At 44.9% G+C, this 13,959-nt stretch overlaps 1 long non-coding RNA gene across 1 annotated transcript; it reads left to right on the plus strand.

Annotated features, from left to right (window-relative positions):
- Positions 1-10,493: 10,493 nt before the first annotated feature.
- LOC140689843 (uncharacterized) lies at positions 10,494-13,299 on the plus strand. The gene is made up of 4 exons (XR_012064981.1): positions 10,494-10,598; positions 12,096-12,207; positions 12,403-12,516; positions 12,673-13,299. It is a non-coding gene; the product is annotated as an uncharacterized lncRNA (long non-coding RNA).
- Positions 13,300-13,959: the final 660 nt, after the last annotated feature.

A 13,959-nucleotide genomic window follows, 5' to 3' on the forward strand; every position in this document is an offset into this window, starting at 1 on the left:
ATTTGATCACTCAGATGGCAGGAGACCTGTTATCCTGCCTTCACTGGTGACCAACTGAATACACACTGTGATGAGTGCCTTGTCCCTTGTCCTATTGACAATGTCTGCCACACAGATTCCACCCCAGATTGTTGAACTTTCTTGTGAAGTCAGAAGTGAACTGAAATGACTGCTCTAAAGCCCAGAGTCGTGTTTCCTAAGGTTTGCGGTTGGACTTTGTGTTCCATTCCCTGCACTATCGGACCAGGAAGCTCTTCGGGCCATCATAGCACATAAGCTCCCAAATGCACAGGGTTGCGGAGGGACACTGCCAGTTTGCAAAAAGATGCCAATGGCAGCATTTTATTTAATAGCTCCAAACTGAAAAGAGCCCAGAGAGCCATAGGTGAGAGCATGAAAAAACACAACATGGTGTGTTCTCAGAATAGAAGAATACGTGATGGTGAGAAATGAACAAACTGTTGCTATTCACATCAACATGGCTGAATCTTATTTTTTTTCAGCTTTTTTTTTTGATAGAGGGAGGTAATTAAATTTATTTAGTTAGTTAGTTTTAATGGAGGCACTGGGGATTGAAACCAGGACCTCGTGCATGCTGTGTTGCACTCTACCACTGAGCTATATTGCTGTACCCTCCCCCTCAACACAGCTGAATCTTAAAAACACAATTTTGAATAAGAAAAGTTAAGTTTCAGAAGAATCCGTAAGTATGATTTAAGTTACATAAATCTGAAAGCATGCATGCTTCAGGGATACATACACACGTGGTAAAACTAACAAGTAAGCAGAGGGATGATACGTGTAAAACTTAGAAAAGGAGGAGCTGATTAAGTGCTGCACCAGACCTCACCCATCCCTACCCATTACCCAAGGCTGTGTACACACTGGAATTTGCCGCATCCACCCACCCACCCATTTACTGATTCCTTCATTCACTGAAGAGTCATCTGCAGGAACTACCATTATTTTTGTGTATAGGGAAAGCAGAAGCAAATAGGCGACCCCCACCCCCACCACCAGCACATACACATTCATAAGCAGCTCGTGCTCTGGAGGGGAAAACAATCAGGCAAAATAGAATTACAGCACAGCGGCAGGAGCAATGGGCTTGTGAATAAGAAGTGCCACCTGAACTCAGAGGAGAGGTGGAGCCCCCCCCCCACCTACCTGCAGACGCTGGAAAGCTTTCAGTTACATTATACCTTTTGCTTCTTGTAAATAACCCTGCAAGCTATGACTCTCTCATTATACAGAGGAAACAAAAGCCCAAGGAGGTGAAAGGACTTCTCTAAGGACACACAGCCTTTCCGTAGCAGGGCCAGACTTGAATCCAGGTTTTCCAAAGCTAATTCCAGCTCCCTGCTCTCTGTGCAGCTGGGGCCTTTGCCCAGGGCTCGTCTGTGCTTTGCAGCATTAAAATTAATAGATAGCAAATAAGACCATGCCGAGCCGTTCATTTTTGTCCGAGCAACCCTTAGAAGAACAGCACTGCCTTCCTTACTAAAGTAGCTGTCCATTTTTTAAGAAATGCAAAGAGAGGATGGGACTTCTTTCTCCAAATCAAATCCAGATTTTTTTCCTTATTGCTGGATCATATAGTACGTCCATGTTTAACTTCTTGAGGGGTTGACAAGCACTCTTCCACGGAGGCCGCACCGTGTTGCATCCTCATGACACATGCAGGGTGGATGAGGCTTGTACTTCCTTCACATCCTCAGCAATATGTCCTATTTTTCATTATGATGATCATTACTTTATTAATAACTATTACCATCCTGTTTGATCTGAAGTGGTCTCTCATTGCGGGTTTTTTTTTTTTCAAAAAGGAAACCAGTTATATTGAAATTCAGCCATCAAAACAGTAAACCATTTGTGAAACTGTACGACAGACATGTGCTTCTTTCTTTAACCCGTTCAATACTTAGATACGACCATAGTTAATGTGAAAAGAGAGGACAGCGTGGGGGAGAGGTCACAGGTACTGTGAATACACTACTGTGTGATTTATTGTCTGTAGTCACAATGGGAGGAAAGGCTACATCTTAGATCGAAGTTCATGAAAGAGCAGGTTCTCGTGCCTACAAGATGTGAGTGTGTGATAAGGAAGGAGTCCAAGCCAAAGGCTCACAAAAGGTCAGTGTTTTGAATAAATTGGTTGCAATTCAGATTAAATGAGAAGCTATTAAGGAATACCCTTGTTTGCTTCACCACCTTTTTTAAAGCGATCAGCTCCCTCCTCTGACACACTTCCAAGCAGCGTATAGCCTGGCATTCATTCCTTGGACCTGACTTCTCTGTTAAGTCGGGGACCCCTTCGATCTGTATTTTTCTCGAGTGTAAGTGATTTCTGGGCCTAGAGAAAGAGAAACTTTTAAATGCACAGTGGCATATTTATACAGTACTATTGTATATTTATTTAGACGTATGAGAGAATTTTGCTTTGTTAAAATTTCGGTTGCGAGGCACGGTACTGGGGAGCGTGTGCCAGACTGACCCGGGATGGTCTGACTTGATATCTACTAATATTACTGCTACAACCCACAGAAAAAACACTGGGTAAAGTGGGTTGGCCCACTCATTGAAGTTCACTGTTACCTACTCTAGGGGGAAGGAAGCCAATCACCCCAGCCTTGTTTAAGGGTTGCTATGACTAATCCGTTTATAGTAAGAAGCCCTGGCTGGACCACTGAGACCCTAAAGGAAATAACAATCCAAAGAATTTATGCAAAATAATATCCTTATCTGCTCACTGGCCTAAGAGGTGTGAAGGGCAGGCCTGGAAATAGCCTGTATGAATCCCAGCTAAAACCTTTTAGCAGCTCAGTGTCCTCAGGCACATGATGTCAACAGGCTCACAAAAATCCTGAACATTTAACAATGAGCTCTCAGGAGCCAGTGGAGCGAACTTCAGCATCCCGCGAGTGGACTTCAGCATCCCGCTCCTCCACATCCCAGCTGACGAGGTGTTTTAATATTCTTCCTGCTGGCCCTGTTCTCATGGGTAGCCCTCTCTTCCCTTTCTCCCTTGTTCCTTTCATACAAATGTAGTAAAATGGCCCAGCTCTGACATTCCACCATTTCTGGGCCAGCTCCCTGTCCCGTTCCCCATCCTGGGTGTCCTTCAGGTCCTAGCACGCGGTGTGGCCTGAGCTGGACCTGGGCTGGACCGCCTTGGTCTCTGTTTACCACCTTCTCTGGAAGACTGCAGCTCTGCACTGGTCCCTCCACCGTGCTGCCAACATCCCTGCTTCCCTCTGCCCGCTTCACTCCTAGCATCCCTCTAGCTTGAAGGAGGCTCCTCTCCACATTTTATTCAGGAATTACATCTCGCAGGTCTCCTTCCTTATCGTTTGCAAATTCAAAGGGAGATATTGATCTGTGGACAAGTCTGTTGTCAGAAGGAGTTCACACAAAGAGCAGAAGAGCCCATCGGGCATTAGGAAGTGGACAATTTCTCCTTTCTTAGCTGCTGGGATGTTATATAAAGACACACCTCATACGCAGACCTGAGGGGCAAAGGCGGGAGGACAGAGTTTTTGCTTCTGGGGCATAGAGAAAAGCCGCCAAAATGTAATTAAGCTTTCTGAGTCTTAATAAAAATGCCCCTGCTATCGGTTTCCATGGCTGTCCAATGAATAGAGTGAATACATTTATAGGAAACACAAAAGGCGGCTTTAGAACTTGGGCAGGATGGGAGACGTATTCCTTCTACTATTTGCTCCTGTGATTTTAGTGCCACAGACCTGCACAGGAGTCTGGAAGATGCTGGTGGAAGCATTTTCCTTTCAAATCCTGAGCAGGTTTGAACGTCTTCCTAAATAAGGAAAAGACTGAGATCTTGAGGAAGACTCCGTCTCTTACTCATGAGCTTACTGCTTCTTCCAAGACAGCTCAGAGGGGAACGATGCTCTTTGGGCTCCTAGATCCTGGGAAACCCTTCTCATTGTAGGGGTCTTTGGCCACAGGGAAGATGCCACAGCTGTTTCCACTTCTCCTGGGCCATGAGGACCTGTGATGGAGGAAGCCGTGAGAGAAGTAGTGAAGATCGGTGGTGGGCGAGGTGGCAACGAGGAGTAATGAAGCAGGCTGTGAGGTGAGGAGTCTGAATTCAAGTCTCACTTGTGCCTTACTTCCCCAGGGGCTGGATCCCCATAATCACTTCTCTGATCCAACCAAAGTCTCCAATGACTCGATGGGGACAACCTCTCTCTTCTACCTGCACGGTTTTTGAATCATGTGCTCCTGCCCTGAGAGATGACTGACACGAAGAGTTCCAATTTACTTAACCTCTCTGTGCCTTGGTGTTCTCGTCTGGAAGATGGGTATAATAGGATTAAGTACCACAGTTTGTTAAGTGGATTAAGTAGTTAATATATGAAAAATATATGTATTAAACTCCAGTTTCTTGTCTCCAACTGCTGACATAACATCGTCACTTAGGTCTAAGAAACATCTTAGTTTCATCACAGTCAAAACAGAACCCTTGATCCCCCACCTTCCAGACCTGCCCTACCCCAATCGGTCCCCTTATCTGGTAGTGACACTGCCGTTCACCCAGCTTCTCCGGCTGACGACACCTTTGCCAGGTGTCAGTCCTCCCTCTGCCCACCTCCACACACCCCCACCCCCAGCATCCCTCTGGTCTGTAATAAACCTCGTAATTAACTTTGCCGCTGAGCGGTCACACTAATGGCGTCCTAAGGCCCCCGGCCAGCACAGACTCCAAGCCTCAGCCCAGGAGTTAAGTTTAACTTGGCAAATTCTCCTGAAAACACCATCACAAAGTCTTAGGATGTTTGTAATAGTCTACATTTTACATTTACTTCATGGGGAACTGATACTACAGTTCCATCTTAGGAATCCTTTAAAGAAAACCTGCAAGTGAGTTTTGTCCAAAATATGTCTTGGCCTTAATTCCCAGTTTTTATTTTGGATATGCTGCCATTTCCTTTTGTTTTCTTTGCTTCCTGTCTTTTGCTGACATCCCACATCCAATCAATCAGTAATAAGCCCTCTTCTCACCTCTCCTATGACATCCGTAGCCCCTACTCCAAGCCCCCAGTGCTGTGTCCCAGGATCGTGCTGTTCCCTTCCCCTGCCCTCGCCCCTCCCACCCATAGCCCCGCCCCCGCAGCTGGAGGGACACTATCGAATTAAAAGCCACATAATGGGACTCTGCTCTCAACCTTCCAACGGTCTCCCATCACATTTATAACAGAATCCATTGCCCTAACCGTGGCTAAAAAGTCCTACATACCTGGCCCCTGACTACCTCCCCTGCCTCGTTTCTCTCCTCCCTCCCTGGCCCTGGCTTGCTCCTCCTTGGCCACCTGCTGCCGCCAATAGTCCTCCAGCTCAGTGGGCACGTTGCTATCTCACGCTCTTGCTGTTCTGTGTTGTAGATCCTGATTTCTGCACACTTCACTGTGTTGCTTCCTGTATGCTCTGACACCCTGGACCCCTACCTTAAAATAGCACCACCGGCCCCTCTCTGCCTTATCACACGGCTTTCTTTTTCTCACCGTGCTCATCACTCCTGATGTGTTCGTCTCTTGCAGCAGACTGTGAGGGCCACGAGGACAGGGACTTTGAGTGTCCAGTTGTCTGTTCTGTCTTCAACTCCTAAACTAATTTCTAGCACACAGTGGGTGCTTACTAACTACTTGTAGAGTGCATGAATGAACCAGTAAGAATAGTGCCTGGCACGAGATTAAGTGCCCAATAAGTGCCAGTTACTCCTACGGGCATTGCTCGCATGGGCTGCCTTGGCACTTCTTGCATTTTTCCAGGAACAGGGCGCCCTCTAGCTCCAAATTCCAAAGGAATGTCACTTTACACGGGGAATATAGCCAACATTTTATAAGTAACTATAAATGACGTATAACCTTTAGAAACTGTGAATCATTATACTGTATGCCTGTAACACATAATATTGTACTGCAACTATACATCAACTTCAAAAATGGAAAGGATTCTAAAAAAAAAATAAACCAAAGGAACGTCACTTTAGTGAGCTAGCAGCCCAGCAGGGACGTTAACCTCCATTATTTCATTCAATCTCACACTAGCCTTGTGACTAAGTTTCAGTGTCCTTTAGTCAGGTAGGGCAGTCAGGGAGATAGAAGAGTGAGAATGACCTACATAAGGGTTCCCCAGGCAGCGTCAACAGTCTTCCCAAAATGTGTAAGTCTCTGGAAGCCCCGGGGAACAAGGAGCCTTCAGAGAACACCAGGGTGGTGGAAGTGCTCCTGGCTGCTGCCACAGCCACTGGGGTGAACTTTCTCCTGCTTAAAACGAAAGAGCTGATCCCCCGAAATAATGGTTCTAGAACTGCAGAGAAAGCTACAGTAACTCTGCCACCCATTAAAGAATGGCACGTCCCTGTCGCTGAAACAGAAGATTGAAAATTAGCCTGTGCTATACATAAATGGGATGCTCATCCCCTGATCCTGGACTCCCAGCTTCCAGAAGTGTGAGAAGTAAATTTCTGTTTTTTAAGTCACTTGGTCTATGGTGTTTTTGTTAGAGCAGCCTGAATGGATGAAGATAAGGCCCTACAAAAACAGTCCCTCCTCTCTGTCCCAACAGCATGTCTGGCTTCACAGAAAATAGCCAGCCTGGGTCTCAGCCACCAGGAGCTTCTCGGAAGGGACAAGGCTAGAAGATGAGGGCGGGGTGAGCAGGGAGGAAAAGTTAGTTTGTACTTCTTAATTAGCATCTGTGATATGCATCCATGTGCATAACTTCTTCACTTCCACTGCTGAATATTCATGTATCTTAGCATCACATGGATCGCAATTTAACTATTCACTTGCCCATTCACGTATTAGGTAGTTCTGGGTTTTAGGTGTTATCATGGCAGTAGGAATTCCATTTGGGCATCCCATTTGTGAGGGCCCCACCCTCATGACTTCCCCTAATCTTAGTCCTCTGCCAAAGGCACCACCCCCTCCTACCACTGGGGCAGGGGTAGGGTTTCAACATAGGAATTTGGGAGGGACACAAACACTTGGTCCATAACAGGCCTGGAACAAAGTTGGCTTCTGGAACTCCCAAGATTTTGCTGGCAGAGGGAATGTAAGTCGTCCCTGATGTGTAACAGATGGCTCAGACGGGGTAAGGAAGGATGATCTCACCCATACGACAGTAGCAGGGCAGGCTTCACCAGTGTCCTATTCAAAATGATGCCACGCTCTGCTGTAAACAAGTTAATGAAGGTTTACTGTTGGGGCTTGTCAGTGACACAGACTTGATCCTGTTTGGTGGGCAACCAAGTGACACGGGAGGAAGCCCAGCCCAGCGAGGGAAGGCCCAGCAGAGGATGCAGCGGGCTGGCTTTCGAAAGGAGGCATCTACAGACTCTGATCACGTGTCATGTTGTTGGTTCTTCATTTTGCTGTTAAATCGTGACTAAGTGAAAGTTCCACTCAGAAAAGATTCTTCTAAACTTCAAGGCACTTACCAAAATTACCTTCCTCTCTCTTTGACATACCCCTTGTGCAATTCAAAACTATGCCTGCAGGAACTTACCTACAGCAAATCTGCCCATAAGTGTGTTTTCTTTTTACACACAATGACGTGAGGGTCACTCCCGTATCTTTCCTAAATCTGTGACCAAAATGTCTTGTTTTATTCTGGAGAAACATTTATGCCTTGGGTTCTTTATTCCCAGATATGATTTTCTCACGGCTTATTCCCCCTAATGTAAGTTTCTCAGTGATTACAGTGGGGAAAATTTTTTTTTTAATCAAATAGGCTTTGAGCACATGGTGAGAATAGGAAAAAAAATAGACTGTATATTGTAAGCACTGTCATTAAAATGATGAACTTATAATATCAGAATTGTATATGTGGATTCAGTGCTTAAAGTTTAAAATGTTGAACCTCTGAGTGTGCTCTGACAGGACATGAAGAAGTTGAGGGGGAAACAGTGGAAAGTTTCTAAAAGGGGGAAAAGGTGAGCAGCTTACACCATTAGTAATGGCCATCAGTGGTCCCTTCTCACAGTTTCTCTGAGTCTTGAATACTAACAGAAATAAGGTTCCAAATTAAAATTTTCCATAGGAATGCTCAGCATTACGTAATTTTTATATTGGACAAAGACACAGCCCAGCTGTTTCTCCGTAACAGTAACATGGGATTAAAAACCCAGTATTTGGCTGCAAATTCCCTCCAATATCTGCTTCTTATGATTGTAACATATAATTATACTAATAATTTTTTATATATATATTACTGAAAGATATTTAAATATACTTTTCTTCTCATAATTATAAAAGTACAACTCAGTTTCATAAAAGCTGAGACAACTGATGAGATTGAGTTTCTGCTGTGTGTACACAAGGGCTGTTCAAAGAGCAGTTGGAAAGGAAATCCATGAAAAGATCAACTTAATCGTCCCATGAATTGTTGCCATGCAGCTTTCAGAGAATGTTCTGGATTTATGCCTCTGTATGCAGATTTTAGTTTTATGGAGTATTTTGGGAACTGTATCATTTTAGTATTTTAATATTTCTGCCTATTTTCCTTTGATAAGGAACCACTTCTGCTTAATAAACATTCTCTGCATTTTTAAATGTTTATCTTTTCACTTTAACCATATCAGGTCTTCTCCTGCTTGCTTGAAATCTTACTGAAAACGTCCTTATTTCCTTTGCATGTTATTAAATATGGGCTGTGGTGGGGTATCTTCTTGACTCTATCATATTCACCAATTCATTCATTATTTTTTATATTCACTACTGTATATAGCAATTATAGCTTGTTTTTAAAGTAAATTATAGACTATAAAAATTATATGAGATATAAAGTTTAAAAGCATTGAAAATGATAGTGTAATTTATGTGTATATATGGACGTCTGTATATATAATTTTAATACAAGAAATGTTAATTTAAAGATAAGTTAATATCCAATTCAGATAAATCTATGGAGAATGGCAAAAGCATAATTTGTAGATTTTCAATACATTTTTTCAGAATCAGTGTATGAAAGACAAAAGTTATAAAGGATGGAGGAAATAAAGAACAACCAATAAATTTGTTTTAATTAATAAATGCAGACCCTCATGTCCTTTGAATAAGGCAGATTTTATTACACACACATATCCCCGCAGGAAAGGATGGTTTTTTGTTATCTTTTCATTTTGTTTTTCAATAAATTGTTTCATATTTTGCAATTTGTGTTTTCAGTTTACTTTTAAATTTCTACAGATTCCCAAGCCCCTGGAAAGCTGAGCACTAGGTACTGGCAGCTCCCTAGGCCCAGGACACAGTGAGGATCAGCAGGGCCAGCATGGGGCTCCCTGCTCCAGCCCCACCTGCTCTGGCTCTTCCCTGTTTCTTTCTTCCTTCCAGGCATTGTCTCAGAGGCCCTCTACCTCTGCCTCCTCCGCGGGTTCCCCTGCCTCAGGGTGAAAGGGGTCCTGGAGGTCTTCTCCTTTGCTCGTTGGTTTCCAGTGTTCCCCAAATCACCAGCCTTTGAGCATCTTTGATGGGCCCAGGATTCAAGATGGGGTCAGCTCTCCTGGAGAGATGCAGGTCTCTGGCCCACGTGTGCTGCAGAACCAGACAGGGCCCAGGAACAGCAGAGCTGAGGCTGCACAGTCACTCCTGCTGGCATCCATCCTCTGCCAGACCCTGGTCATCCACTCTGCTTCCAGAATCTCCTGCTGTGTTTCTCTTTTCTGTTTCTCCAAGTTCCTCTTGTTAAACACCAACTCCTCTTCTGGGACACACTTTGGACCCCCTAACCCTCCTCCCACCCTCTTCTGTCCCCTGTCTTCTTCCTTCTGCCCCCATCCATCTGCCCAAAGCTGCTCATAATACAAATAAAACCCACAGCTGTCCCAGCGGAAAGGGAGGCGTCCTCTCCTGAGATATCTTTGAAGCTGCCATCAGTCACTGTACAGAGACTGCAGCTCTGAGTAATCAGGAAGTGCGTCACTGCCCGTGGCTGACAGATCTTAAAACTCAAGGTAAGATTCATGTATTCGTGTTTTCCCAGATTTATGCTTTCTTCTTTCCCTCTTTTGCTTCATTTGTGTGTTCATTTACTCCTCTGGGGTGGGAACACCATTGGATAGTTCAGACATCACTGTGTGTTTTTCTTCTCTTGGTCTCATTCTCCCTTCCTGGGGAAACCAGACTGCATGCCCAGTTCCCTTCACGGGAGAAAGATGTCCCCCCAGTCTCACCACGGGACTTTGAAGTAGGTCTGTTCCTCTTGAATTGACACTTCACCCTGCCAGGGTGAGCTTGAGCTCGGGAGGAAGGCGTTAGTGATGCCCTGCCACTTCTTTTGGCTCTAGGCAACATCCCCATTTCTCCTTCAGTGGTTCTCATTTGTCGTGAGCTGCTAGCTAAAGTCATTTTTCCGCAGGAAACTCTTAGAACGACAGCCTCCAGTTGGGTTCTGAGTGGGCACCGAGGGTTCCAGGAACCCTGTGTGATGTCACTGCTGACACAGCAATGTTCCGTGGGCCCTGGCTTAAACTCAGACGCGGCACCAAGATGAACACAGATGAGAGGGTCAGGAGGAAGATGAATCACCGGCGGTCCTTGCCTTCTTTAGGAATGAGAGGTGCACATGATTCACGGGTCAGCAAACATTTTCTGTAAGGAGCCAGATAGAAAATAGTTTAGGCTTTGTGGACCACATGTGATCTTTGCCGCAGCTACTCGATTCTGTGATGATAGGGCAGAGCAGCCGTGGAAACTATGCGATCAGCGATCACGTTTTCCAATAAAACTTTATTGACAAAAAAAAAGTGGTAAATGGCCATAGTTCACTGATCCCTTGTGTCTTGTTGCTGTGAAGTTCCTTTGTCTCATCCGCTGCCGCAGGTTTTCTGAAAATAGGACTTCCATTGACTAAAATATGTGGAATGCGTTAGGGGCTGGGCGGTCTTGAGTGTAAAAGCCAGACATCCACCTTCCCAAGCCAGCGGCATCACACTGGCCCTTAAATCTGGAGTCCCAGTGGAGGCATTCACTTCCTAGCACATGTGGGTTTTGGACCTGGACACAGGGACCCATCGAGCCTTCTCAGCAGCATCATAGCACGAGTGAACAAGCCGCCAGCACAGTGGGCCAGGCTCCATGGGACCTCTCTCCAGGACTTTTTGGTTAAAGAGTTCTCTGCAAGTCAGGGCATGGCACAATGTTTGGCAGGTACGTGGCTGTTGCTTTAGAAAAGACATTTAACAGGAGTGTGAGGCAGAGATATTTCCACTTGAGTCAGGGTGAGGATGGTCAGACTACCCCTGTCACCCAACAAGAGGAGAGAAAAACTGGGAGAATGTGTGGGGGTAAGGATGGAGGCTCAGGAGACGGAAAGTGCATCCCAGTTCTTCTAGCGCTGGTGCTCCATAGGCTAATACAGCCAGTGAACAAAAACCACTCCCCATTGTGGGCATCTTTCTCATACCCCTCTTCCTGACCCCACTTCTCGTACTCCCAAACCCTTCTATCATATTTGTACCCACTCTCCTGCCCACTCTTCGTCAAACTGACCATGAAGAAGGGGCAGAGAGCAGACTGAGCACCACTGTTATCTCAGAGCCTTGTTAATTTGGGCTACGTATCAGTGCTCACCAGAGAAACAGAACCGATAAGGTAAGCCTACAGAGAGATTTATCTGAAGGAATTGGCTCATGTGATTGTAGAGGTGGACAAGTCCAAAATCTGCAGAGGAGGGGCTCGCAGGCTGGAGACAATCTCCACTCCAAAGGCTGGCTGCTGGCAGAATTCCCTCCTCCTTGGGGGACCTTCGTCTTTCTCTCTTGGTGCCTTCAACTGATTGAATGAGGCCCATCCACATTATGGAGAGTAATATGCTTGACACAAAGTTGGCTGATTTAAAGGTTAATCACCTCTAAAAAAATACCTCCGTGGTAACATCTAGACTGGTGCTTGACCAAACATGTAGATACCACAGCCGAACCAAATTAACACCTGGAATTAGCCATCCCAGTCTCCAAACCACTAAACAACATTTGAGTTTCACTCTTGTCCCACGTCTTCCCTTCTGATCATTGGGGCAGGATGATGATATTGACCTGGCAACCTAAAAGCGCCCTATTGCTAATTGTTTAGCTGCTGACCTGGAGAATTTCCTCAAAAATCATACTGTGAAAAATCCCTCCTTCAGAAACTGAGTGAAGCTGAAGATCTTTAGAACACACAGTTCTGAGAGACTGCATCAGAGGTAAGTTTTTATTCCTTTCCTAATGTCTTCTAGCCCCCTGGGAGCTGGACAAATCAGTCAGGACTGAGCCAGGTTTCTAACAGGGGATCTGGGGAAGTGTAGGAAATAAAAGGAAAAAGCTTTAATGGCGTGATCTAGAGGAGAACTCTTTCTTTTTCTTTTTCTTTTTCTTTTCTTTTTTTTTTTTCGGCTGAGATCTGGGGAAAAAAGACTAAGTCTGAGACCTGGATACACAGAGTGGCACCAGCATCTGCCTTCCCCACGCTTCCTTCCTCAGGTGACCCCCAGGGCTCCTCAGTCTCGGCAGAGGTAGGTGTGCTGAGCTGTTGCTCAGAAGGGCAGTTTTCACTCCTGATGCCTCACTGCCAGCCCATCCATCTTTGAACCCACCCAGCCATTGAGAATAACATCCTGAAGATGAGAACTGGGAAAAGAAGATAATCTTTCCTTCTTTGTTCATTGCAGCCCCTCAGAATCAAAAGATAAAGTCAAGATCCCAGCCTCCTATCAGAAACAGGAGATTTACTTCTTTCCACAAAGAACACCCTCGTTCCAGAGAGATACCCCACAGACGTATGTCGATGGGCCCAGACTGTTGATGCTGCAGTGTTGACTCAGAGTGTGGCCAAGAGCGCTCCAAGGCTACTTATTGCTCTACAGCTGATGGGACATGTGGCCCAGAGCCCCTGACTCCACACATTCTAACCCCTTCTTTGTGCAGCTCATCACTTAGTTTTTGTGGACCTGGAGGGTTGCAATTTAGGGTGGCCTTAATCACCTATGTGTTGATCAGCCCAAGCATGTGTTAACTTCATCCCTCTGGTGCCAAGCAAGTAAGGAGAGAGGACTGAAGTCAGCTATTGGCAGGGGTTCTGTTCACAGCAAAAGGCATGGACAATAATGTTCATAGCAGCAGTATTAGCAATAGGTAACAACCAAACCGAAAACCACTCAGTGTTCAACAGTAGTAGAATGGATAAATGAATTGTGCTGTTCCCATGTAACAGAATACTAGACAGAAGTGAAAATGAATGAGTCACAGGTAAATGCCACAATGTGTGCAAATCCCACATAATGTGGACCAAAATACACTAGATACAAAAAAAAATATCGTGAGATTCCATTTATATAAAATTCCAAAATATACGAACCTGAACTATAGTGTTAAAGTCATAGAAAATAGTTACAAAATAGTACATATGGACTAATTCCACGTATATAAAGTTGGAAGGTGGATTAAAGACTTAATGATATGACAAAGATGCAGGAAAAATTTCGGGTATAAATACAGAAAAATATACTGTGTCTTATGGACAAGGAAATTGTTTTTAAGAAGACTAAACAGCATAAACCAGTACAAAGTTAACCAACCCACCAACAATCACTCATTCATTCAACACAAATTTTTGTGCACTTTCTAGGCGCCAGGCACAGTTTCAGGCACGAAGGCCACACTGAGAACCTGAACTGACGAGTCCTGTCTTCTCTCTGTCTTCTATTTATGTGAAGACAATACTATACTTTTTAGGAGCGTCCCAGGTTGTGTCTCTCTCACTAACAATCCTCTCTTTACTGTGAAGCCACTGTAAATGAAGCCCTTGAAGACTCAGACAAATATGTAAAAGAAATTCTATTCGCTTCATTTTATTGTCTTTACCGCCTGCCTTGACAATTTTTTTTTTAACATAATCGTCTAGCTGGGCGTGAAACACTAAGCAATTACTCCTCGGGGGAATCTGAAAGATGCTCTTC

This window comes from Vicugna pacos, chromosome 27, assembly GCF_048564905.1.
Source record: "Vicugna pacos chromosome 27, VicPac4, whole genome shotgun sequence".
NCBI classification, from domain to species: Eukaryota; Metazoa; Chordata; class Mammalia; order Artiodactyla; family Camelidae; genus Vicugna; species Vicugna pacos.